This window comes from Oxyura jamaicensis, chromosome 5 (genome assembly GCF_011077185.1).
Source record: "Oxyura jamaicensis isolate SHBP4307 breed ruddy duck chromosome 5, BPBGC_Ojam_1.0, whole genome shotgun sequence".
NCBI classification, from domain to species: domain Eukaryota; kingdom Metazoa; phylum Chordata; class Aves; order Anseriformes; family Anatidae; genus Oxyura; species Oxyura jamaicensis.
The window spans coordinates 11,840,604-11,865,398 of NC_048897.1; the positions used below are offsets into that span (position 1 = coordinate 11,840,604).

General features: G+C 34.1%; 1 long non-coding RNA gene across 1 annotated transcript in view; it reads right to left on the reverse strand.

Annotated features, from left to right (window-relative positions):
* The window catches only part of LOC118167866, a 185,397-nt gene that overhangs the window by 78,320 nt on the left and 82,282 nt on the right, over nucleotides 1-24,795 (reverse strand). The window contains exon 4 of the long non-coding RNA XR_004751269.1: nucleotides 10,464-10,563. This is a non-coding gene — a long non-coding RNA (uncharacterized LOC118167866). The remainder of the gene's footprint in view (nucleotides 1-10,463; nucleotides 10,564-24,795) is intronic.

Consider the following 24,795-nt stretch of genomic DNA (forward strand, 5'->3'; position numbering starts at 1 on the left):
AATTTTCTGTTGCTATTAATGAATATTACAACAGCAGCTGCCCCCTGTGGCTTGATATAAAAAGCAGTGTATATACCTAGCACAACATTTGCAGACCTCCTCAGTTTTGTGTTTTTAATGTGATGAAAAATTGTACGAGTAACAAAGGAAAAATGTCATGGTAACTAAAACATTTCCTATACATGTATTTTAGAGGGAAGCTAAATCAAAGGTCTTCAAAGAATTACTAGGGTTCTTTCTAGGAGGTTATTGACAAATATGTAGTTTGTCTTCTGAGTTTGTGCCTCTTTCACAGATTGGTGTATTTGTGATCCCACAGGCAGGAATAAGTGTCTGTAATTCATTTCTCCTTGTTAACTAGTGTGCTTTTGTGTGTAGGATGATTGACAGCAAACTCGGCTTAGTCCCAACGGATGAGCTTGTTAGCAAAACCCTAGCATCCTATCTCTAATAAAGCATATCAGCAGTACATTTTGTCCTATCTATTAGCCTCTCTGTTTCTTTTTTGTGAAAAGCTGAGTGTCCCTTTGAAGCAATGACAAATAAACCCCTGAACTGAAGTGCTAGGCTGCCTTATGGACAGCTGGATAGTAAATGTCACACCGTGTATAGAATGCCTATTATCAGAGTGAGCCATTTGTTCCATTCCTTTCAGTATCTTAATGTAATACAAAATTGCTAAATCAAGCCCCATGTCTGTGACAGAACATAATTAATGAGAAAGCAGGAGCCAATTCAACACTCTTTATTGGGACCTAATTGGCTCAGGCAACAGAGTTGTCACTCAACAAGAGACTTCCTTTAAAGCAATTTTGTTCTTGGTTGTATTACAGAGCCTATTAAATTGTCCCCTCCTTGATCACACAAAGAAGTATCTGCATGCAATAATTAGCTTTTCCAAGGGGATTTTTTTTAACTCTTTCAATAATAGCACATTTTCAAGCACTGCTGGAGGAAACAGACAGCACCGGGAGATGTGCAGCCTCTGGGCTGAATAATTGAAATACATGCATTTTGGGAAAGCCTATCAGGAGCATATCAAAGCTACTGCTAGTGCATAATGTAGTGGCCTGACTTCAGGGAAGGGAGGTCACGCTGGGCATCTAATATTTGCACTCTGTGCAAATTGTTCAGTTAAAGGAGCACGGGAAAGTGTAGAGGTATGGATTGTTTACCAGAGAGCTTCCTTCCTGACATAATATCAAGGGCCATCACAAAGGATGAGAGGTCCTGCTTCCCAGTGCCAATAGCTGGAACTTCTGATACCAAGGTTAGCAGCAGTGCATTTTCAGTAGGAATCAAAATCTAGCAGCCTTTTTCCTGTAGATATCCATCAGGGTTTTATGGACTGTGTGTTCTTATTAATCAGCAGATTTTTATTGCAGGGTAAACTCTGTAAACATTAAGATTTTTATTTTTTATTTTTATTTTTTTTTCTGTCCAAAGAACAAATTCCCCATTTTGGAGTTAAGCAGTATTAAATCATACATGAGCAAGTTGGAAGTCTAGAACCTGCTTCTGCGACCTCCAAAAGCATAAATCTCTACCACTAGGTAAAAGAAAGTTATTCAAAACCAAAACACATCATCTCCCTCCTGAAGGCCAGTAATTTAGCCAACAAAAATGTTCAGATGTGTTCCCATAATATACACATATAATATTAAACGTATTGTTCCAGCAAATCTAAGCTTCAGCTACTAAGCCTTGTAAGAACTTGTCTGAAAGCCAGGCAATGAAAATGAGAGGTTCATGAAACAGTTGAATATCTCCATATTTAGAAAGGCTTTTCATAAGTGATCTTTACATCTTCTGTTCTGTTCTTTAGAATTAAAACTAGTATTGTAATGGGGGACTCTTGGTGAATGGCAAATGTTTTTCTCAAAAAAAAAGTGACAAACCATTCTGTTACCATTTTACAATGTTTGTGTAAGACACAACTCAAAGCACCTGTTGAAAATAGTTTTCAGAAACACAACGATAGAAAACGACATTTTAAAAAATAAATAGATGTTTAATATTGCTGTATTAGTCATTACTTTCTGAGAATCCTAAGTGAAAGAAAACAATATATTTGTTGTTTAATAATCAGTAGATTTTAGTATTTCCCTTTTATCTCCCAAAGACTAGAATGATGTGACTAATCATATGGGCAATAGTGTGTTATAACTTCTATTATTATTTTCTTCATGGTACAAATTCCAGGGATTTCAAAGGGAACAATGAAAGCACAATTACAAGAACATAGAATGTTGTGTTTTTTCAAAGAAAAACATGTTTAAGGGGTCTTGGCATATGCTACGTCTGCAGTTATACTAAGTGACTGTGATGAGCACAGTTTGCTTTGTATATTTGACATAGTTTTTTTATTGGTACCAGTTTATTGACATCTGCGCTAATATGCATGCAAAATTTAGCATCCACCCCTTTAAAGACTGAACTACAAGAGAATACATATTACACATACTTTTGAGATTTAATGAAGTGCAAGACAATAACCGAAATGAAAATGTTAACCAACAATGTCCTTTCCTGGGTGACTCATGAACACTACAAAAGAGCATATATTCTCAACACAGTATTATTAGGTTATTCTAGTAACAAAAGATAATGATTACAAAACTGCCATCATCTAATTTTAATTAATCATTTGCAATCAATATTCTAAAACTAAAACTGTATGCTATGATTAACTCTATATAGGCTAGAATACTAAAAAATGCTGAAGAACTCCAGAGAATACACTGCATGCATCTACTGAGAAGGTTTTTGACAAGTCAAATTAGAATATTAAGAAAATAAACATTTAAACTGAAATATTGCATAGACTTTTACCAAATATTATGTGGAAAAATAGCCATGGAAAAGATATTTTGGGAGTATATTCAACACAGCACTCAATTTAAATGTTTTATCAGATAAAACAGTTCTCTGGTATTTAATTTTCATCCAAAAAGTACTTGAGTTCCTAAGGGAATTGCCAAGCTTCTGTAGTTTTGGCCATCATAACTGTATAACATGAGCTAGATGCCATGCTGTTTGAATCTAACACAAGACCAAAAGGCTGTTTCTAATGCTTCAGAAAACCTTGGACTCCATATATTATTAACAGCCATCTGACAACACATAGCCAGAAGTTACATATCCCCATACTTAAAAGGTCACTGTCACTGATGACATAAATGTGGGGCCTAATCAAGAGCGAAATATGACATCATTTGGTTGTATGTTGCAAACAGACCTAGAATGTGTGATTCCAGGACTAGTGGTTATTAATACTTCTGTAACTGTAAAAAAGACAATCTGTATTAGTTATGGACTGTATCTCTATTTAATGTATAAGCATAATGTCTTGTCTCTACCTTAGCTGATAGCCACTAGCGATAAGACAGGAATTAGACACCTGCCTTTGTGTACTATGCAAACAATATTATTATGATGTACAAGGAATATTGTTTAGGTCTGTAAGTTTTTCTCTCTGACACATGCAAGGACATCACAACAGATGTCTCGGTAAGGACTGGTTTATGCAATGAATTATTTCCATGTTTTGATAAACAAAGAATGGTTATTATTAGTAAAACTGGCAAAAAAAAAAAAAAGGACAGAGAAACTTCCATCATTTTTCTAATATAATCCTGTAACAACCCACAATTTTACTCTATGAAAATGATGACAAATTCTTTAGCCCCCTTTTTTTTCCAGATTTTTATGAAAATGACATCTTTGTCATGTGAGTACCGTCTGCTTTTTTCATCTCATATACAAATGTAATAATATGTGCCTTAGTAGCTTGGTCCCCAGTGGCATAGTTTTACACAGGTCATTATACCGCAGAAAAAAAAAAATATGGAATACTCTTAGCAGTCTTGGATTTCTAGGCACTAGCTCTGAGGGAGTCTGCAACCTCTGAATCTGTCATGTAACCAGACTTTTCTTCAGCACAAAGTATGATTAAAAGTAATAACACATGTCATACCACTGTGGCAATGCCAACACAGAGGATGCGTTTCTACAGAACAGATGGTACTTGCAATGCTAAGAAGTCTATTCTCTTCATTTTACCTCATTGTTGCTTGGCTTCTGTGCCTTCTCACACACGTCACACATTTGAATGTGTGCACAATGTCCTCTTTCTAAAGGGCTTGAGCATATGAACTCATATAAACAAGATCAGAATGCAGATTAATTTATCTAGAGCATAATTCAAAATAGCATTAAAAACAAACGATATCTTAGCAGAAGAATCCCATAGCTATTATTTTAGAAACTAAGGAATCTATCCTTTTGAAAAGCTGGGTAAGGTAGCATTCATATAACACATAACAGAATCAGCTCAAAAGCTAGTTACAGATGCTGGTGTGAAATAGAGCAGTTTCAAGAAGTGCTGAGTAAACTACACAATAATTTAAGACTGACCAAACATTATGAAGAATAATTTAAAATACAAAAGAAATGTGAGGCAAGCAAAATTCCAGCTGACCCTTTTACATAATTGAAGCTCTTGTAAAAAAAATCATGGGACATTTAATGACCATAATTTTTTGAAGTATCACAAGTTGGTATGTGTAGCATTTCAGTAACTGACAGTAAGATACGAAAGCAGAAAGCTGCATCTATAAAAAGCCAGAGGAAAAAGTATGATACGTTATATAATCAACACAATATATTGAAGATCTTGATTTATTATTTCATTTATTACAGATATTAAAATAAATTTAAGTTAATGCAGATTCAGCAAATCACAAACTAGGGAAGAAAGGCTTCAGTGTGTACAGAAGGAAGAAAGTTCCCAGTGTTACTGTTTTGGACTATGACTCAGTAGGTTCAGGTCCTGCTCCTGTTCTGCATGTTTATTTCTCAATTGCACAAGAAGTGAGGTTTCGTTCATAAGCATAATACTCTCAGCTACAGTACCAAGCAATAGGGAGAGTTACAACCACTTCAGTAAGCAAGCAGGAATGATCTGCTATGAACACACCAAGATTAGTCTATTAAGGAATGAGTCCATGTATAACATAATAATAAAATGTGGTTTCTTTCTTTATCAGGACAGGGATGAAAAATGGCACTGCAAGCCATTTTACAGATGCCTTTGGCAGCCTGAATATGACACATACAGAATCGGCCAAAATTATCTGCCACGGACTATCCATCCATGTGTTATCTGAGAAATTCTGACAGCCTGCTCAATCCTCTTCTATGGCTGTCTGTGGGGTCCCCTATACTAAGAGATATGCAATATTCAGCAGGAATAAAGACTTGGAAAATGCTAGCATATGTAGCATTTATATTTTAATGTCATTTGCAACATTCTCTATTTTTTTCTGCAATCAGTCTCTTCTGCAATCAGTCTAGTATAAAAAGACCTGTTACAATAAATTGGTCAGCCTGTTACGTCTCCCTGTCTTGGTGGCTAGACAGAGAAGATTGTTAATTGCATGGTATGTGATACGGTTTGCACAATGCCTGGTACAGCATAGTGACTCCCATATGATACAAATAATTTCCTCCATCTTTACTTCTGCTTATTAACTTATTGATTTCCTTCTATTTCGTATTCTCAGGAAGAAAACTTTTTGCTAATCACTAGTCTTTTCTGGATTATGACTGAAATTGAGTTAGAACAGAGAGTGAATGGAAAATAAATGGTATGCCCTTGGTTAACACTTGTGAACTTCGCTGCCCTAGACAAGAGATAGTGACAGGAAATGTAGAGATTTGTATGAATATTTCTGAGAAGAAGAATAATTTTTCTTTGTTAATCAATGATTAATTCTTCAACACTAGAGATCTCAAGGCCTTGGAATCATTCAAAGTTTTTGTTAAAGCATCAGAAATTCTTCCAACTAACTGCAGTCTCAGCATTGAAACTCCACATTACAAACGTGGATCTAAATAGAAGGCACTTTGTTATGTCCGCTCTCCATTGTCTTTCTTACTGTGACATTTTAAACAGACTCTGATGTAACCTACAGGCAAATATAGCTACTTACTGGTGAGCCCTTTTTTGTGAGAATCTTTCTGCCAGACCAGAGAATAAAAAGTGATTAGGAGGACCATGAATACCACTCCTTCCAAAGCTGATACAGGCCTTGACTATGAGTTAAAATTCTTCGCATGACTCATCAATGAACAGAGAAAAATGACTTAAGTACTGTACTTCTTTCAGACCTTAGTGTACACATTTCATTTTGGCTAGAAATTCTATGTGAAATGTACTTTATAGTCTCAGCGCAGTTTCTAAAATAACTGTGTAAACAGTTCTTCCCCAGACAACACATAAGGCTTTATTTTGGGGAGAGAATTAGTATGATAAACCTGACAGTCACTCTTTATTCGGGATACGTGTAGCAAGCTGTTACTATTTCTTTTTGAACAAGAAACACGAAAAAAATGAAAATGCTTGGAAACTGAAGAGCACAGAGTTTGGTGCTAGTAAGTGAATGTGAGTGTATCTGTGTATAATCACCTAGGAAAATAAAGTTGGAGAACCACAATAAAAATTCCAAAGAGACATAAAAGTGTCCTTGAGGTTAAAAGAAAGGGTGAAAATGTCTCTGATCAGAGGAAGCCTGAGAAAAGGCTGAGAAACGTATGGAAAATGTCTCTAGTTACTTGACTCCTGCTACGTTCATACAAAGTATATTTTGTAAACTCTTTCTAAATGGACAAGCTCTATCAAATAATTTCTCTCCCCTAATAGAATGGGTTCAAAACATTCGGACTGCTTATGCCTTAAAATCAAAATGAGGCAATTTCTATTAGATTTTGTACTGCTATTCCAAAAACAAAACAAAACAAAACAAAACAAACATGAATCTGTATAGTGGAAACAGCTTGGGGACAGAGCCTCAGCTGGGGCTAATCATGCTTACTTAAGTATTTAAAAAGGAATTTACATGATAAGAGTCTGATAATTTCAAGTCCCACTATATGATATTTGTTCATGCAGATTTAATAAAGTGCATGCAAAATCCCAGGCACTAAACTAAAATAATAACTAGGCTTCAAGGATTTAGGAACCATTATGACAATGCTGCAAAGGAATGTATTAGAAAAGAGTATTTACTATGGTTTCTGATTGTTTATGAGAAGACATCTCTGGTGGAATAGACAAAACTATGTAAAAACATAGTACTATGTAAAAACTATGTAAAATAGTTTTGTCTGCCTTAGAACTTACATTGTCTTCTCACTTCTTGAGTAAAGAGAAAGCCTAAGAAGAAAAAATTCTTTCGTAAAAAAACAACAAAAAATCTCCAGTCACATTAATATTTGCTTTATATGGAAATATGGTGCTCACGCAGCCACCATTCTATATATGGATATGAATGAGTGCATGATCACTGGGATTTATTGAGGTGATATATTTTTATATTCAATTTCTTTTAATAAATTATCCTTTTTGACTAAAGTAAACTAGATCTACTGTGCTACAAAATATGAAACAGATAGTATCATGTAGCTGGACTATTTTAGTTTCATCTGGTGTAGTTAATATGTAATATAATTGTGGCATGGAAAAAATAGCAAGGATGAATCATACGTTTGTAACATGATCCTGTCCACCAACCTGCAGCCCCACTGTCTCTGTTGGCTGTTGTGGAAAGAAAAATATGTTCAACGTTTTGCAAAATTTGGGCTTTTCACTAAATCCTATTTAAATTATCTTTCAATCCACTTGCTTTTGAAGACTGGAAATTCATAAACTCAAGGGACTTAACTGGAGAGGAGAACTGGAGAACTGTCTAGAACTTGACAATGCTGTAACAACATATTTAGGAATGCTTTCATCTAGAATCCAACAGGCCGTTCTGTTCATTAGAAAGGGATTGAGAGATGTTGATAGCTTAGATAAAAAAGGACAATATAACTAGTAGAACAGTGAACCTAATGTAGATGTGATGACTATATTATCAATATTGAATATATGTAGTCTTACATACAGTTAAGTAATTTTAGTAGCACACTTCCCAGATGCAAAGTTAAATCATTTTTAAGTATTCAACTATTCAAGTGGCAGCAGCCAAAACAATTCTCTCTCTCTCTCTCATATTTTGTCCTCCCCATTTTTTCTACCCTAGCATTCATGATAACTGGAGTGGAAACCTGCAGATTTCTTAGTTCTCCACAGTGTCATTATCAACACACATGACTGTGTGGTGATTAAGAAAAATTACTATTTGCTCAGGCAAAAGAACTGTTCTAAAAGCGACATTCATATTTTAATGTTTTAAATCATAAAAGATGGGCTATTCTCAATTTTCTTAATATAAATCAGGCTATTAAAGTATTTCTATAGTTTTGATATGCAGTTATACAAACAACTGTTACTTAAAAAGGCATTAGAAATAAAGAATTGAGAAAATAAACAAGGAATGCAAAGAATATCTATAATATTTTGATGCTTAAGAAAACCACAAAACAAACAACTTAAGTTTTTCACTCATTTCTGTAAACTCTGTTGCCCTCCAATACCGTGTCTCCATTTTTTATATCAACCACTCCTTTTATATTCCACAGTTTGTCTTTATCTTCAGTTGAAGTTAAATTAATAAGTTTACAAATTTCCCTGATATGTAAAAATATTAGAAAGATACACTGGCAAGTCACATTCAGGGACCCTACCAGCAAACACCATTGCCCAAATTTCTATCAATGTGGCATTATAGTATTTACCATTCCAAGCTGAATCAAGGCACATAAGCAGTTTCCCATCTACTTTTTCAACTATTTATGCCAAAGCCAGTATATGGCCACATAATTTTCAAATGAGTCTCAGAAAGACTGTTGGGACACACAAATAATCAGCAAATAATAAGCCAAAAAATAATAGAGATTAGCTGCTGAGATCACAATCTTCTCTTAAAATTACTTTTTTGGCTTGATTTTGTTTTTAGCCTCTAAAGAGACGAGATATATTTACTTATTTATTCAAATTTCTTATAATAGTCCACATTTTTTACTTACTGGGCACAGATAACTAAAAAAACCTGTAGTTAATCCCTCACACAGTCCCAGTGCACTGTCATTGGTGCACTGAAGGAAGCCACAAGTTCTTCTACCTCTTCCTTTCTCTACTTCTGTCAGGGCTACATCTTACCCTATTGGGAGCTAATGTTTACTGTCCTATTTTTCCCTACTGTCCAACTTGTTGCATTTCTAATTATTTCCCATTATGCAATGTGATGGCATTTCAAAGTTTTTCTAAAATAAGAATGAAATAGGAAGTCCTGCCTTTCATTTTTTACATCAGCACCTAAATAGGCACAACGTAAACCAAAAAGGCTTCAAATTTAATTATCTGAAAAATCCAGTTTTAGGTCATAACTTCTAAAAATCTTTCAAACATATCAATTAAAATTCTACAGTTTATGACCATCAATACACAAATACTGAACAATTGTCTCAAACAAAAATACAAATAACACTTTGATGTGAATATGTGAGAATTTGGACTGCAATAAGGCTCATCAGTTACCTGTCATAATAACACAATATGGGCAGTACTTTCATTACTGTTTTCACAGTAAAAGACTGAGTATCCTTGAAACACTATCTTTTCTTTGGTGCAGCGCCTTATGGGAAAACAGACTCAAAAGTGTAATATCCATGTTATGTGAACTTTGATAAAAGTATTTAATGCATTTCTGCTAGTCTGTAATACCAGTATCACTTTCTAGATAGCCTGCTGCACTGAGCTACTGGGTTGAAAATGTGCTGATTCTTATTTGGTTCCAGTCATCAGTGTAGTCTTACATAATCACCAATTAAGAGTATGATTTTTACTTCCAGAGATCTTTTCTACAGTTAAATCTTACACATTTTCTGAATCTAATTCATCTTTGAATCAGTCCGGTTTCTTATTCACATTGATTTCAAACTTTGCAAAACTGCCTTATCAAGCAGAGTTTAAAGAAATGGCCTTCTTTATTGTTTTGTGGGAAAAATGAAAGATTTAACACAATTTTATATGAAGGATTTTTTAATTTAATGCAAAAAGAGAAAGGTTTTGGACTGGAATAATTACGTCAGGATCTTGCTCTTACAGTATTACCATCATATTTTGTGACCACATTTTACCCTGGGATGTGCAGAAATTACTGCAGTTAAAGTTAGGAAATAGTTACATAACTGCCCAAGCAGCTGTGACACCTGGATCATGTAGTTTTCATTTATTTGAGAACAATGCTGTGTACATATGGGTAAAATTACATCAACAAAGCCTTTTATAAAGTACTTTGTACTTAAAGTATGAACGGAAATAAAGCTAATGCTAGTGGAAGAAGAAATCACCAAAGAAGAAGAATAAAAATAAAAAGCATAGTCCATTGACTTTTGCATCAACAGATATATGTATTATGAAAGTTCCATTTGAATGACTATAATGCATGACAGATTAGATTACCTTTGAATAAGAAACATTCTTATAGTAGAGAGTAAGTGGAGGTAACAGATTGTACCTTATTTCTTCCTACTGACTGGCCTAGAACGAATGCATTTAACCATCTTCTATTTATCACAAGATTGGTGAAAAATCAGGACATTGATTGTGTGACATTGCTGTGGGGGAAAAGAAAACATTATCAGTGGGAAAAAAAATCTGAAAAAATACTTTAATCAACAATCAATACTTTAATCAACATATCCTTCTGTGTGTTATCTGGAAGCAGCTGAAGAAAAAAAAATCCACAAAGTAAACTCTACTGACTGGCTACCACTTGGCAAAAACATTTTCCACTTCTAATGGTGTGGCTTAATCAAAATTACAAGAATAAACTGGCATGCATAAACATATAGTAAGCAATTATTTATGTATTTGATAAACAATTATTTTGTAATATGAAAAATGGTAACATACTAATTTTCTAAACATAACTCTCTGCATTATTAAAGAGAATACTGAACACTCCCAGAACTGGATGCCAACTTTTATGGAAAAAGTTTCAAATTGGTTGATATTTATTCCTTTTCTTTCCTTAATATGGTGCTTTTACAGACCATAAAGTTATTTTTGAACCGTTTCTTTAGATACATGATTAAATGCTTTTTTCTCCCTTGAGAGAAAGAAGCATTACCAGAATTATCAATGAATTCTGGAAGTCTTGTAACAACAAATTTACTGAATCTATATGATGAATAATAATAATATACTACAGAAAATGTCAGACTTTTTACAGACGTCTACTAACTGGACAAAAACATTACAATTACAGCAACTTCCATATACTGTCAGCTATTTCAGCAAATAAAGATTAATAATAAAAAGGAGTCTAGCTGCTTTGTATGACATTTCTACCACAACCCCACCTGAAAGATGCTGCATTGAAATATATATATATATATAAAAAAAAAAAAAAGAAATCAGAAGATGATTTACTATCATACATAGCAAAAGAGTTCTTGTCACAGTTCCCATCCCTGGGATAGGGACCTGGCATGCTTCATAATTTGGCACTTTGGCTTAAAATTAGTCCTTTTGAAAGTTGATCAGTAGAAAGCACTGGCATACTACCTGAGCTGAAAAGCTTTTTCAACAACATAAACTGAAGACTGCTTAATTAAGTAAGCTATATTTTCAAAACTTTTTTTTTTTTTTTTTTTTTTTTTTTTTAAATCATACTATGGAGATAGAAAAGAAGGCTGAAATCAAAGTATTGCAAATTAGAAAGAGACTGCTATGGTGCAGAAGCAGACATAGCTTTTTGTGCCAGGGAAATGTATCAGCTTTCACAGAGCTTAGCTATATGAAAAGTTTTACAGATACAGGTTCATATCCTGACCTAAATTTTGATAAAACTGCAGTGAACTTCACTGTGTAGTTAATCTAGATACCTAGCTATCCTGAAGAATAATACTTGTCTACTGTATACAATATACAACCAGACTCTATGTTCTCAGAAAATGTGAATTTATAATCTGAGGCTGTTGGAAAATGAGTCATATTCCAAAAAAGAATCCATGGTTGCAGTTTGAGAGGATGACATTAACAGCTCCTCTTGAATGTGGATGTTGTTAGGACAAAACCATAAGCAATTTTTAAAGAAAACAAAAAAAATCCTTTGTACACTTTATACATTTTTCTTTAAAATTCAAACTGTCACTTAGTTACCTTAAAATAGAATTCAGAAATGTATGTGTCTTATAGGGAAGTGTTAGCTAAAAAGAAATAAATGGTCCAGTATAATAGAGCTGGTTTTGCTCCTACGCTATGGTAAAAATGTTATCCTTACGATAACCAGTCATATAATCTTATATTGTGAAGAGCTAGAATTGACATCTTGCTGGAAATATTAAAGCACCTCTTCATTTACACAAACAGAATAAGCAGAGAATATGTCTGAGAACATTCACCCACTTTTAAACAATTAGGCTTATACATTTTTGTTTTTCTATTAGATATATTTTCCATGAATTCATAAGTATTTAGGATTCACTAGACAAAACTTCCTTGGCAATGCCTATAGCCAAGCCAAAAAGCAGCTCACTAAATGAGCAATTACACAAGAAGGAAATCAGAAAAAAAAAAAAATTAAAATCTCATTGGATTACAAGATTATAAAGATCTTAAAGTCCGTCAGAAGATAGGAAAAAGAAGACTATGAAAATTAGGTGCACAACAACATAGACCTGACACAGTAATCATAAACTAAATGGATAATATTTCTGCTTTATAAGGTTTTTAAGTATCACCCAAATTCTGAACGTGTAGCTAGAATTTTAGAAAATTGAAAATTAGAACTATAAATTTGTTTTTATTCCTAATAGACAGATTCTTATGAGACTGTTTTGACAGAAGATGACTCCTTCTATAGTAATCATGCATGCTCTGAATTATAAAATAATTCAGGTTGGAAGTGATCTTTGGAGGTCATCTATTCCAATTCTCTACTCAAAGTAGGGTCTACTTCGAAGTCAGGCCCAAAATCTAAATGGCATATACAGCCAAATTTTTGGGCAAATCCAAGCATGAACATGCCAAAACCTCTATGGCAAACTTCCACCCATGTTCCTGTAATTCTGATGTGTGTGGACTTATTTTTCTTATAAGTTATTATTTTAGAACCCATAAGTCTATCCTAACACAGGATACAAATAGAACAGTTTCTGAAAACACAAAATAAAAGTTTAAAAGTTTTAAGATTAAAAAGAGCTATGGATTCTGCAACTTCTAAGTCATATCATGTCAAGAATATATGTCCTTTATATACGTCCTATGCCCTAAGTGTCTGTGTGGGGCATTTGAAATAAAATTACAGACACTTTGAAAAGCACAGATATTTCAAATCCTATCTTTTTTCTTTTTCTTTCTCTTATTTTCCTTTCTCTTCCTTTGATGACTTATCCAAAAATCAGCATCATATGAACATCAAAAAAGCCCTTTGTCCCTAAACTGTCCCATCTGTAAAAAAACTGTATGAGCTTTTCCCTCTGGATAAGATCCATCTAAAACACGTGCTACTAGAACAAAAAGTTCTTTTTGTGGCTTGTCCAAAAATCAAAAATTATTCAATACAAACATTTTGAAAAAATCTACATTAAACTACATTAAATCTAAATAAAACTAAAATTTTTGCCTAAGCAGTTGATATACTACATATACCAACTTATCTACATATTTGATATAATACAGCATCTCTTCACAATCACTTTATAGAAAATATAGAGTAATTTCAAATTGCGTAGTGCTAGTAGTGTGAATGAGGTAAATGATCTTTGGTTTCAATTTTAAAAATGTTGGTGAAAGACTCTGAGTCATTTCTGTATTATCAGTAGAGGTAAAACTGAAGGGAGTGAAGCAGAGTCATGAACACAAAATTCAGCAAGAGCTAGAAAGAAATGGGAACTACTCTTACATATACAGCAATATTAGAATGTAAAATATCTTATTACAGCACAGGTAATTGAGTCAGATGAATCTGTCTGTTTATAACTGTGGTCAAAACTTAGAACCAGATGAAAATAACTGAAAGAATGAATATGTGGTTACCACTGGAGTCCAAAGGAGTAACAGAGTCCAATATCCTCCAGAGCATAATTTCTAAATTAATAAAATTATAAAAAAATCAATTTGAAATTAATGTTTAGAGGAAAAGAAAAAAGAAGGTTTTAATTACTAAAACATTCCTTAATATAAGGAATATAACTGCCTTTTTTTTTCCCTCTAAACATAGATCATAGATTTTGAAATATGCAAACAAGATTAATCCAGAGCAAGTCTAACAAACGAACAAAACAATTTACCTCCAAAACATCTCTGTAAACTTGGTCTAGATTGGTCACAGTTCAATCGAAGATGAAGAAAAATTAGAATCATCATCAAACAGCAGTTCAAAACCCAACTATGTTCTAACTTTTTTTTTTTTCAGTAAATGATTGTAAAGAACTTGTAAATTTTAGAAGAAAAAAGAGAAAGTGTGACATATAGTTCTTTATAGTAAATAAAAAAATAGATTTGTTGGTTTAATAAATATCCTATTTATGTGTCATCATGATCACACGTTATTCTAAGGACGGGATTTTAAAATTACTCAAATGTATCTCACCTCTTCAAAAGAATAAAGGTGAAAAATGCTATGTTAGATTTCTGGTGGTCATGTCAGTAATCCTCTTGTTACATTCCCCCCCCCCCCCCCCGAAAAGGAAAAAAAAAAAAAAAAAAAAGGTAGGACAAAGAAACAAGCGTTTTCAATTAACTTAAATATGGTGTAGCATTTGAAAATTAACAAAGTACAACACATCCTGAGTTGTAGCGATTCAGAATCAAGGCAATATACTGTTGTATGTGGTAAGCCAAAATATGAAGCTACAGAATTATGGAACTATAGCTTCCTCAAATTGCATTAACCATTGATAAACAGTATCTGAGTACAGTACCTACATGGCACTGTACTGAAGACTAAGACTGCATATATTTTATATAAGCTAAGAGATGGAAAAAAAGTATTAAAGGCCATCAAGCCACCAGAATGATTCCACCTGGTGGCTGTTTGGAAGGCACAACTCAAAAAAAGGTTTGCTAAAAGAGAAGCCATCTTCAGAGAGAAAAAGCTGGTTGGGGTTAAGAACACAAAGTCATGGAGAAACTGAAATCTAATAGAGTAACAGAAGAGCTTAAGTTGTCATGTTTGTCATGATATTGTTGAAGGATATTACTTCAACAAAAGGAGTAGGACATTAAATAGGTTGGACTGAGAAGCCACGTTCCAAAAACCTAGCTTCTGTAGTGATACCAAAGAAATGCATTTTCTATAACAACTGCCAGGCTTGTCCTAGAAAAGTTTATTAGAAGGTCATGCCTGAGTGTGTGGTGATAAATGAGATTTTGCAAGGATGCAGGGGGCACTAATTCCAAAATGAGTAACGTTACCAAAGAAATAATATTAGCTGTTCTTTCTACTGAAGAGTAGCAGGGCTAAGGAATGCAATTGGTCTTCAGGAATGATGCCAGTTCAGTATTGAATACAATTCACTGGATTAAGGAATGCAATTAGGTTTCAGTGATGCCCTTGCTTCTAATTTCAGACAAAAGAATATCTACTAAGATGTTTTCATCTTCTGTCATCTGCACTACTATGAGAACATTTCTGGCAAAGTAAAGAATTTAATTTAGCTTTCATGACTTTGAGATTAACATGCTTATGATGAATTTATACTAATAAGAATGATACTTGGAATAATGAAGGTTATGGTAGAAGACCCAAACATTATTACACAAAAGGGGAACAAGAGACAATGATGTAAGTACTAGCTTTTCATTTTTGAAACTTAATTCAAACTCTTTCTAAGGTGAAAATGATCTTGTACTAATTTCCAGCTGCTCTTATCACAAAACCACTACTCAGCTGGCATGACTTCTTGTTGACAAACCCAGGACTGACTAACAGGGATAGCATAACTAGCATTGAGATGTATTGGCAGGCTTGAGGGAGCCTGCCTGTAACTGGCTCGAGACAGTGCTTTTCTTCAGTTTAATATCACAAAATCTAGTGTGATTATCTAACCTAAAGGAAATCCCATGTATCTTTGTATTTCCACAACCCAACTGAAATGAATAAAACTGAAAATATGCCAATCTACTATTAATTACTGCCAGGCCTGAATAATTACCATTGTTAATGAAGTTTTCTCAGATTGTTTTGGGAAGGAGACAGCATGTCACCAAACTTCTTGGTAAAGCTAGTTTACAAGCTAAGCTAAATGGAAGGCTTGTTCTGTGGAAGCAATACATAATACTGTCATTATAAAAGCTTCACGTTTGGCAGAACAATCATTTTCCCCCTTGATCTTTCATTCTGGGATCTATAAGACCCTGCAATTTTCAGATAGCAATGGCACAAGATCAAGGTTATTACTATTTTTTTTAAGATAGCACTTTTTAACAAAAGGAGAGAAGCACAGAAACAGCCAGGCAGCAGTTGCACATGTGGCATTCATGTTTTGTAATAATTTCAGTCTGAATCCTGCCAATATCACTTCATCTCAAGCCACTTGCTGGGACGCTGAGCACATCCATCCTCTCCTGTAGGCTTTATTTCTACCCAACAAAGAGACTATGCTTGGCTCCAGAGACTGTTAGTCTTCAGTTTCACGGGCACAAAAACAACTCGAAATCTAGTATGAATAGTGAATAGGAAAAACAAAACCCTGAGCAGTCAGTAGCAGGCACAGCATCATGGAGGGCCTCTCCATTAGTAGAGAGCAGCCTTGTAAAAATAATCCTTGGCAGAAACAAAACTCGCAGCACATTGAGAAAGGCAACTTTCTAGAAAGATTTCATGATTTTCCATAGTTTATTCCAAGATTTTTTTTGACTGATCTCCAATCTTTTTTAAACACTTACCATACTCTCTGGTATCATTTACATCTTACAAAATTCTGTAAGCTGTCTACCAGCAGCTTTTGTAATATAATAGTAATGGTCATTAAACATTAAGAAAATACAAGATAACATTGTTGAATAGGAAAAGGCACAGCTTCAGATGAAAAGTGCAGCTGCTCTAAAAAAAAAGCCAGAATATGTAAAGATACATATTTTTAAAACTGTGACAAAGTTATGACAAAAAATGTATAAAAGTAAAATATTTTGAAATATATTTTAAATATACTTTTTACTTTGTATGTTGTATAGCACAGAGTTCATGCCTAACACTGCTGTGACTGGTATTTCTGCTAATATTATTTTTGGCGTTGCAAGAATTTTTGTGACATGGAACATACACATGTACATAGGAAATCCAAATGTTCAGTCATGTACTGATTATATCACATTTCTTTTTTCCTAAGGTCATGTTAATTTGAGGGTTGTTTTCACACTATCCTAAAGGCAGGTCTCTTAATTCTTAGTGTACATGAAGACCAGCATGTGACCTGGCCCCTTCTGAACAATCACCCTGTGTAGAATAGAAAAGAAGCCTCCCTGAGCACCCTGAAGGCCAAAAAAGGCTGCTTGGTACCTCCACCCACACCCTCTGCCCATGGGCTCCATTTTAAACTCAGGCCTGTGCCTTCACTACTTGACTGACCTGTGTTGTAGGCATACAGGGCTGGGCCTGGGCCTGGGCCTAAGCCTGGGCTTGGGCCTGGGCCTGGGCCTCAGCTTGCGTTTGGCCTTGGGCTTGGGTTTGCTCAGAAATTGTTGTGCTATGTCAGTTTACCTCACGATCTGGACTTGAGCTGCTCTCTTTGTTTCTGCGCTGCTTGCCCTGCTTGGGTGCTGTGGAGTTTGACACAACCTGGTGAGGAGCCCACCCTATATTACTGTGCTTGGCTGCCTGTTCCTGAGGGAGCAGCAACAGCCCTGGCTGTTCATTGATGGCCTCTGTTATGGTTGTACCTTAGAAAAATCTATGAAAACATAGCACCTAAGTTTCCTCTTCGGATACTTAAGCTCTTTTTTCTTATAATTACCAGTAAAAAGACTGAAGATACAATAGCACCCTTGGGGTGATAAAGAAAACTATTCCACACAGCATCTGTGACAAAAGAGAATGAAAAATAAGATGTCCTGGTCTATTCCTTTGGGGATAACTTCTACAATGTAAGACTCTATCTCTAGAAAATGGACAGCAAAGAAGCCCTGTTTTTTGATTAGAATGCGCTTTTTTTTTTTTTTTTTTTTTTTTTTTTTTTAAGTTCAATGTGTTGGTCAATCCTCTGAAAAGGCAAAAACCTAATTTGTCTGATCTGAAACTTTAATATAAGTTCTCATGAAAGATTTCTCTTTCTCCAGATTGGAGCTTGGAGTAGGAAGCTCAAGAGAAGGCATTCTTCAGCTATAATAGAAGCTCGTTTTCAGTTTAGTTGCACTTAAGCTTCCATTGTATTCCCAGAAAGAGCACCTGGAAGAAAAATATCTTAGAAGGAGTAATGTTGTGGCATGTCTAGATGATGCCTACAGTATACGGTGTGCCTCAGTTTAGGGTCAGACTCTGGTTTGAGACGTTCAGAAAAACAATCGTGTCATGCATCTTGCTTGCGCTCAGCATTTCATAATTTGAGAGTGACAAACTGCACATCCTATCAACTACTACAACAACTGCTATCCCAAGTATGGTGCTGTCAATACCATCCATCTACTACAAAGGACTAGGATAGCTTCCATCACTGTAAAAATGAAAAGGTTGCGCACTTATTTAAATTCACTCTTAGGTTCACCAGTAATGTATTATCAGCATACGCTCCATCAATTCACATACATATATATGTATAAGAAATCCTTGGAGGCACATTTTGACAACATGCCTCTTGCTTAAACATTACTTAGTCAAAAAATGGATACTACTTTTATGCTCAGTGATATGGTGCAGTGTGCTCAATACAGTAATAGAGCATTTTCTCTTATTTTTCAAGATGCTTTGAAATGCAGATAGAAGCTTACAGCTCATTACAGCAGTTGCTGTATGTAAAACAAAACAATGCTGCCTCTAGAAGATGGTAGATTTCTCTTTTTAGCTTTGTATGCTTATTTATCACTCTTAAATGTGAAACACTTTTCTTTTAAACTAACTTTAGTCACATGATTGACTGATTATAGTTAAACTTCTACCAATGAAAGAGTGCATATCTTGTATGCATGTACAATGAGCATGCATCCTAGTTAAATTACATTTACTTAAATTACATTTACTATTAGTTTTTAAGTTTCCTCCATGCTCCTCATTATTCAAGTTATTGAAAGTGAGCTGAGCATTATTTTAACAATAATGGAGTTCTATACTTCTAGATAAAACTGGTGAAAAGAGCATATTTTAAAACAAGAGGATCTTTGAAGGAAAAGATTAATGATGAATGCATGTTAAATCCCAAATCACTCAGTGAATAGTCTTGTCGAGTACTGTTTGTGTTGGGCATTTATGGTGTTTAGTCAATTCCTTTTGTGTGGAAAACAGGAAATCAGAATGACATGCATACATACAATATTATGTAGCTTATGAAGATCTGGCTTTTCACAGCCTGCAGGAAGTTATTTATTTATTTATTTATTTATTTATTTCTCTTACAGGCATAATCATTAAGAGGCATTCTTACTCCATTTTTGTAAGAGATTACAGAAATTAGAAGGTGTAGTTATCAGATGAAGATTACATAAAAAGACCTTGATACATTAGGTCTCCTTCTCAGTTGGCATAAGCCACTCTTGTGACTTCAGCTGGTATACAGGATGCATAAATTATAAGGAATAAGACATGTATAGCCAATCCTAGCTGTAAATACTGGATTTGATTCCTCTGTTTAGAATTCCTGAGTCACTCAAGCAGTCATATTTGATAGCAATGTGATCTAATTGTTTTGCTACTAAACCTGAAACAGTTGCTATGAGGAGCAAATTAGCAAGAGACCTTTGGATAATTCTACCACTCAAATCAAAGTCTCAGTCAATTAGCCATCTTAATAAATAACAGTTCCTTAAAAAAAGACAGGAAAAATTGTCTAAACAAGTGTCCAAAAAAAAAAAAAAAAAAAAAAAAGTGAAAATTTGCCAAAGGTTAGGAAGGAAGCCATGATGTAAATTAGATGAAAGGTGTGTTTTTTCTACTCTTTTGCCTTTGAGGCATATTAGAAAAATAATAGTTGTAACATGATTTTTCCATTTTTTCCATTGTGGTCAGCGGCTATATCTGTGCAAAGGATAGTCTGCAGGGTAGAGTAGAGCAAAGTTTGGTCAGAAGTAATTACCATGTAACCAGAGGCTTTTGGCTTTTTATGATCCTTTAGCTGTCTTGACAATGTCATGGATGTAAGGAGGCTCTGTGCAGTGGTGGTTGACTTCTTCAAGACATTAGTGCTTTCTCAAGCAGAGAATGCACATTATCACCTACATGCATAGGTAGTTGACCTATCTGTCCTCTGCTTTTATTTTGCCTAAGTTGTTCTGGCCGTCTACTTCATATATGTTGATATGGATCTTGAATCCATCCCTACTGATAAGGTGGTAACAGAGGAGCAAACTAACTATACAATTTCCATTGCTCTGCACCATGTCTGTGTTCTAAACATGTCTTTTGGGAGGTGTGATAGAGTATGTATAATCTTGTATTAACTTTGTAGGAAAAGGTAAATAGAATAAATAACTTGAAGTAACACATCAGCCAATCTAGTATACTGAAAACAATAAACTACAATTAGAGGTAAGCTAAAATATGCTTTGAAGTTATGTTACAGGGAAGGAGTTGACAGTACAGGATCTTATGAGCTTAACTGAATCCATAGATAGCTCTATCAGATACAGAGGAGAAACAAACCTTAGCTTAGCGTTCCTCTGCTGTGATGAATAATGTTGTATTCTTGCATTGTAAAAATCTACATTTAAAATACTGACCTGGCTGACAAAAAGTTCCCAGTGAGAGTGGTACCTTTCTGCAAAAGAGAGCCTTTTAAGTACAGACTCAAGGGGGAAATCATATCATAAATCACTACAAATATGGTTGCTGGCACTGGCAATATATAGGCATGAACTTCACCCGATGACCTAATTCTTCTGATAAAGACAGCAGCAAAACTCCTACTGCCTAATGTAGAAATGAAATCTGAGGAATTGATAGCATTATGCTAGACATATTATAATACTGCACCTATTTCTTCTTAGCTGATCATAACTCACACTTTAACACTGTGATTAAATAAATGAAAATAAATCCAAATATTTTTAACAAAATAATTTCTGACTTTGAGTGGTCTTTGAATCTGAATATGTAATTGTTTACTCTCATTTATCAGACGTTAAGTGCCCAGTCTTTGGTCATAACACCTTTTCTGCACATGTAGGATATTATTCATAATGTATGTTTCATTCACACTACTATATAAACAAGATGTATCAAAATATTTTAAATTCGTTTAAAGTTTCAGTTAGTTTTATATATCTTTATTGCAGCTGGCTTAAATCTATAAAGAGCTACTTATTAAAAAGTCTTGAATAGATTGCATGAAAAGAAGTTCAATTTATGATGTTTAGTATTACACATTATACAGTTTCTTTATATTTTTTTGCTCACTTGATCATACTGTGAAAAATTCATGAATATTTAGCTATTAAATGAAATGCAAAATTTTCATTACCATTTTATTGAAAACTTGACATCTTAAAATACCATACATACCATTAGTATTCTAGTGCATTGTCACCTTATTGAAAAATGCTGCTAAAAAACAATACCACCATTCAGAGAAAAAAAAATTGTCCGCCCAAGGCTATTAACTATAGTTCTACACATACATTAGTGACAAATAAGTGAAGCAGCCAATGCTCACAAAAGATGTCACTAAAATGCTAGGAAACAACTGTAACCATAGAAACCATCTCACACTGCAATCTGAACATCTTTTGTCAGTGTTTGACTAGAAATGAGATGCTTAAAATCATTAGGCTATCAAAAAATCTGAAGTCTCTTCATTGAAATTTACATATTTAAATATTTTGAAACCTGCAAAAACTTCAACATGATACTTTCATAAAATATTGTTTCAGCTCCTAGCCCTCAACTATCACTTTAGATATAATAACAAGGATTATACAGATGATTATTCCCTCCCCCAAAGTCTCCCCCTCCCGACCCTTTCTTTAGTGTACATATACTAGAAGAAGAACCCAGGCATTAAAAAAAGCATCGAAACCTGAGGTGAGAACTGAGTAAAATGTACCCAACTCTTCTTAATCTGAAATATTCACAGATAGGATATTCACCATCTCTGCTTACTGTGCTTACTGCTTTTTTTTGTTGTTGTTGTTTTGTTTTGTTTTGTTTTTCTTTTCATTTAAATATCTTCAGGTTTAGCAATATTGTAAACCGCAATCCACAGACAATAAGATACCTGCATACAAAATTTTCTCAACTGGCTTAAAAAAATACTTCAGAACTTCTGAGGATTATCTCTCCAACCTCTGATAATGGTTTATGGCTACCTAATAAAAATGGCCTATTAAACTTCTGGCCTACAGAATAACAGTACATCCCAGCCTTTCTACAGAGTGGCTCATCTTGTTCTGTAGGACTGGAGAAATACGTAGGAACACAGCCTGAGTTCTTTTTGCAGTAGGACTCTGTTACAGTAAATCTGTGTCAGTCTGAGAGTCTACTGTAGAAAGGCAAAACAAGAGGGTAAATGATGGAGATTAATCCTTTAATACAACATATTTCAGTGTGACAGAGGACAACTAATAACAGATGTGCTGTTGAAATTTTGGAGATACAGTCAAAGACTTTCTTAATAGAAAGACCAAAGATTGAAATAGCCTACAGTTTCCTTTCATCATCTTTTCTGCGGGTTCTGAACTTTTAGGTGTGTATGGGCAGTGCCACTTAAGCAAGACTCTGTTATGCTAAATTTCTCTATGTTCCATATCTTTAAGCAACAGTCAGTAATCCTATAAGCAACAGACTGCCCAGGAATCAAAGGCTGTGAGTTTGTCCTTTAAAGCATTGTTTGTCAATATATTGTAATATAACACTTGCAAGGGAATGTGGAGATGGTGGGAGAAGACATATTTCCGTGCCATCAGTCTGAAGGTTTCATAATACTGCAATTGGTAAGAAAATCTTTCTTATGATTGACAACACTTAGTGTTTTTATCAACAAACTAGAATGCAAGTGAAAAAAGGCACAAGAGGGAGACATGAAGTAATATTTTTGTATTATGCAGTTTTACCAGTAAGCTTCACAGAATTAAGCAGAAGAGAACTGACATATTTGAAATACCATCAAACTCATTCTGTAATTACTAATTGGCTAATTTAATATAGACTTCAGTAAGGCTTTGTTTACATAAAGATCATACCGCGGAGTTAAGAAAAAATCACAGGGGCAGAAAATGCAAGATTGTTAGACTATGCATTGGAGTATAATAAACACAAGCACAAATGTTAAAAGAAAAATCTTTTTTTTTCTTTCTCCCCCCCCCTTTTTTTTCACTCTCTTTGTAAAAAATGGATGGCTGTACAAAAAATTAAAGATGATGAATATTCTGTGCAAGTACCAATCATTTCATAGTGAATTGTCATAGTGAATTTTAATTTCCAAATCCAGCTTTTTCCCACATTATAGCCACATGCATTTACAGAGTAAGTTAATCCTTATTGGTTGGATATAGTTCACAGGCTTCCTATTGCACAAATTTGTTGTTGAGTAAATTTAATCTCATACAGAAGGCAAAGCAATGTCTACAGGATAATGAACTAAGATCATAACTTTTGCTATCATTTACTGTTCTGGTAGTCTTTACTGTATTTTGTATATTGATGCTGAAATAGCAAGTATCTGCATTGCCAAATCAGTTGTGCAAAATTGCTGCACAGACATCAAACTCATTCACTGAACACAGATTATAAAAATAGGAATGATTTGTCCTCATTAATAAGTTTTTTATTTTAGTATTATCTATATATAACTATATAGTACACACTAATACAGTACCATACCATTATATAAATATATAGATAATGTAAATGTATATAATTAACAAAGATAAGAGCTTATTCAATGCTGACGAAAACAGGACAACTTCCCACCTTCAATTCAACAAGGATACCAGATCTTTCCAAAATACAAATGTCTATTACAAAAGAGAAATAAGCAAAGAATTGTCTATTTTCACAGACAAAGATCCCTAAACAAATCCTAATGAAAACAGGAAGGGATGTACCCTCTAGCATCCCCTAGAACAACTTCTAAAACAACTGTGGATGCTGGGGAGCCAGAAGAGGGTGAACTGTAGGACATGGCCAGGCGTACATTCTTTCAATAAATATCATCTCCAATTTCTGTCACTGGAGACATAATACCATTGTGGATGGCCAAATTCACATGTCTCACCCCAACAAGGCATGTCTTGGGTGTCTATCTAAATGAATTGGACTCCTGTCTTGGCTTAGAAGGTCCACTACAAAGTCCATTTATTTATTTATTTATTTCAGAGAGATTGAATATTAGCAAGAATTTCATAGGATTATTGTATTCTGTTATGCATTTGTAATACATTATTGACTTTGTTTCTACACTTGAATATTCAGTAAAAGAAATGATAATTTGGTTCATTCAACAAACAGAGCAATGACATCTTCTCATAGTGGTAAATTCTATATACCTGTAAATTGTCAATGAATATATGGATTTCTGTTCAGATATATATATATATTTTTTTTATCTTCCAAAAATCTCCAGCAAAATGTAACAATATTTTTCTAATAAAATTGATATAATAATAAATAATATATAAAATAAATATATAATATTTTAATATGGAGGAGTATTGTTTGGAGGTCATACATTCTTAAATTTCTTTTGTTTCTTTTGTAG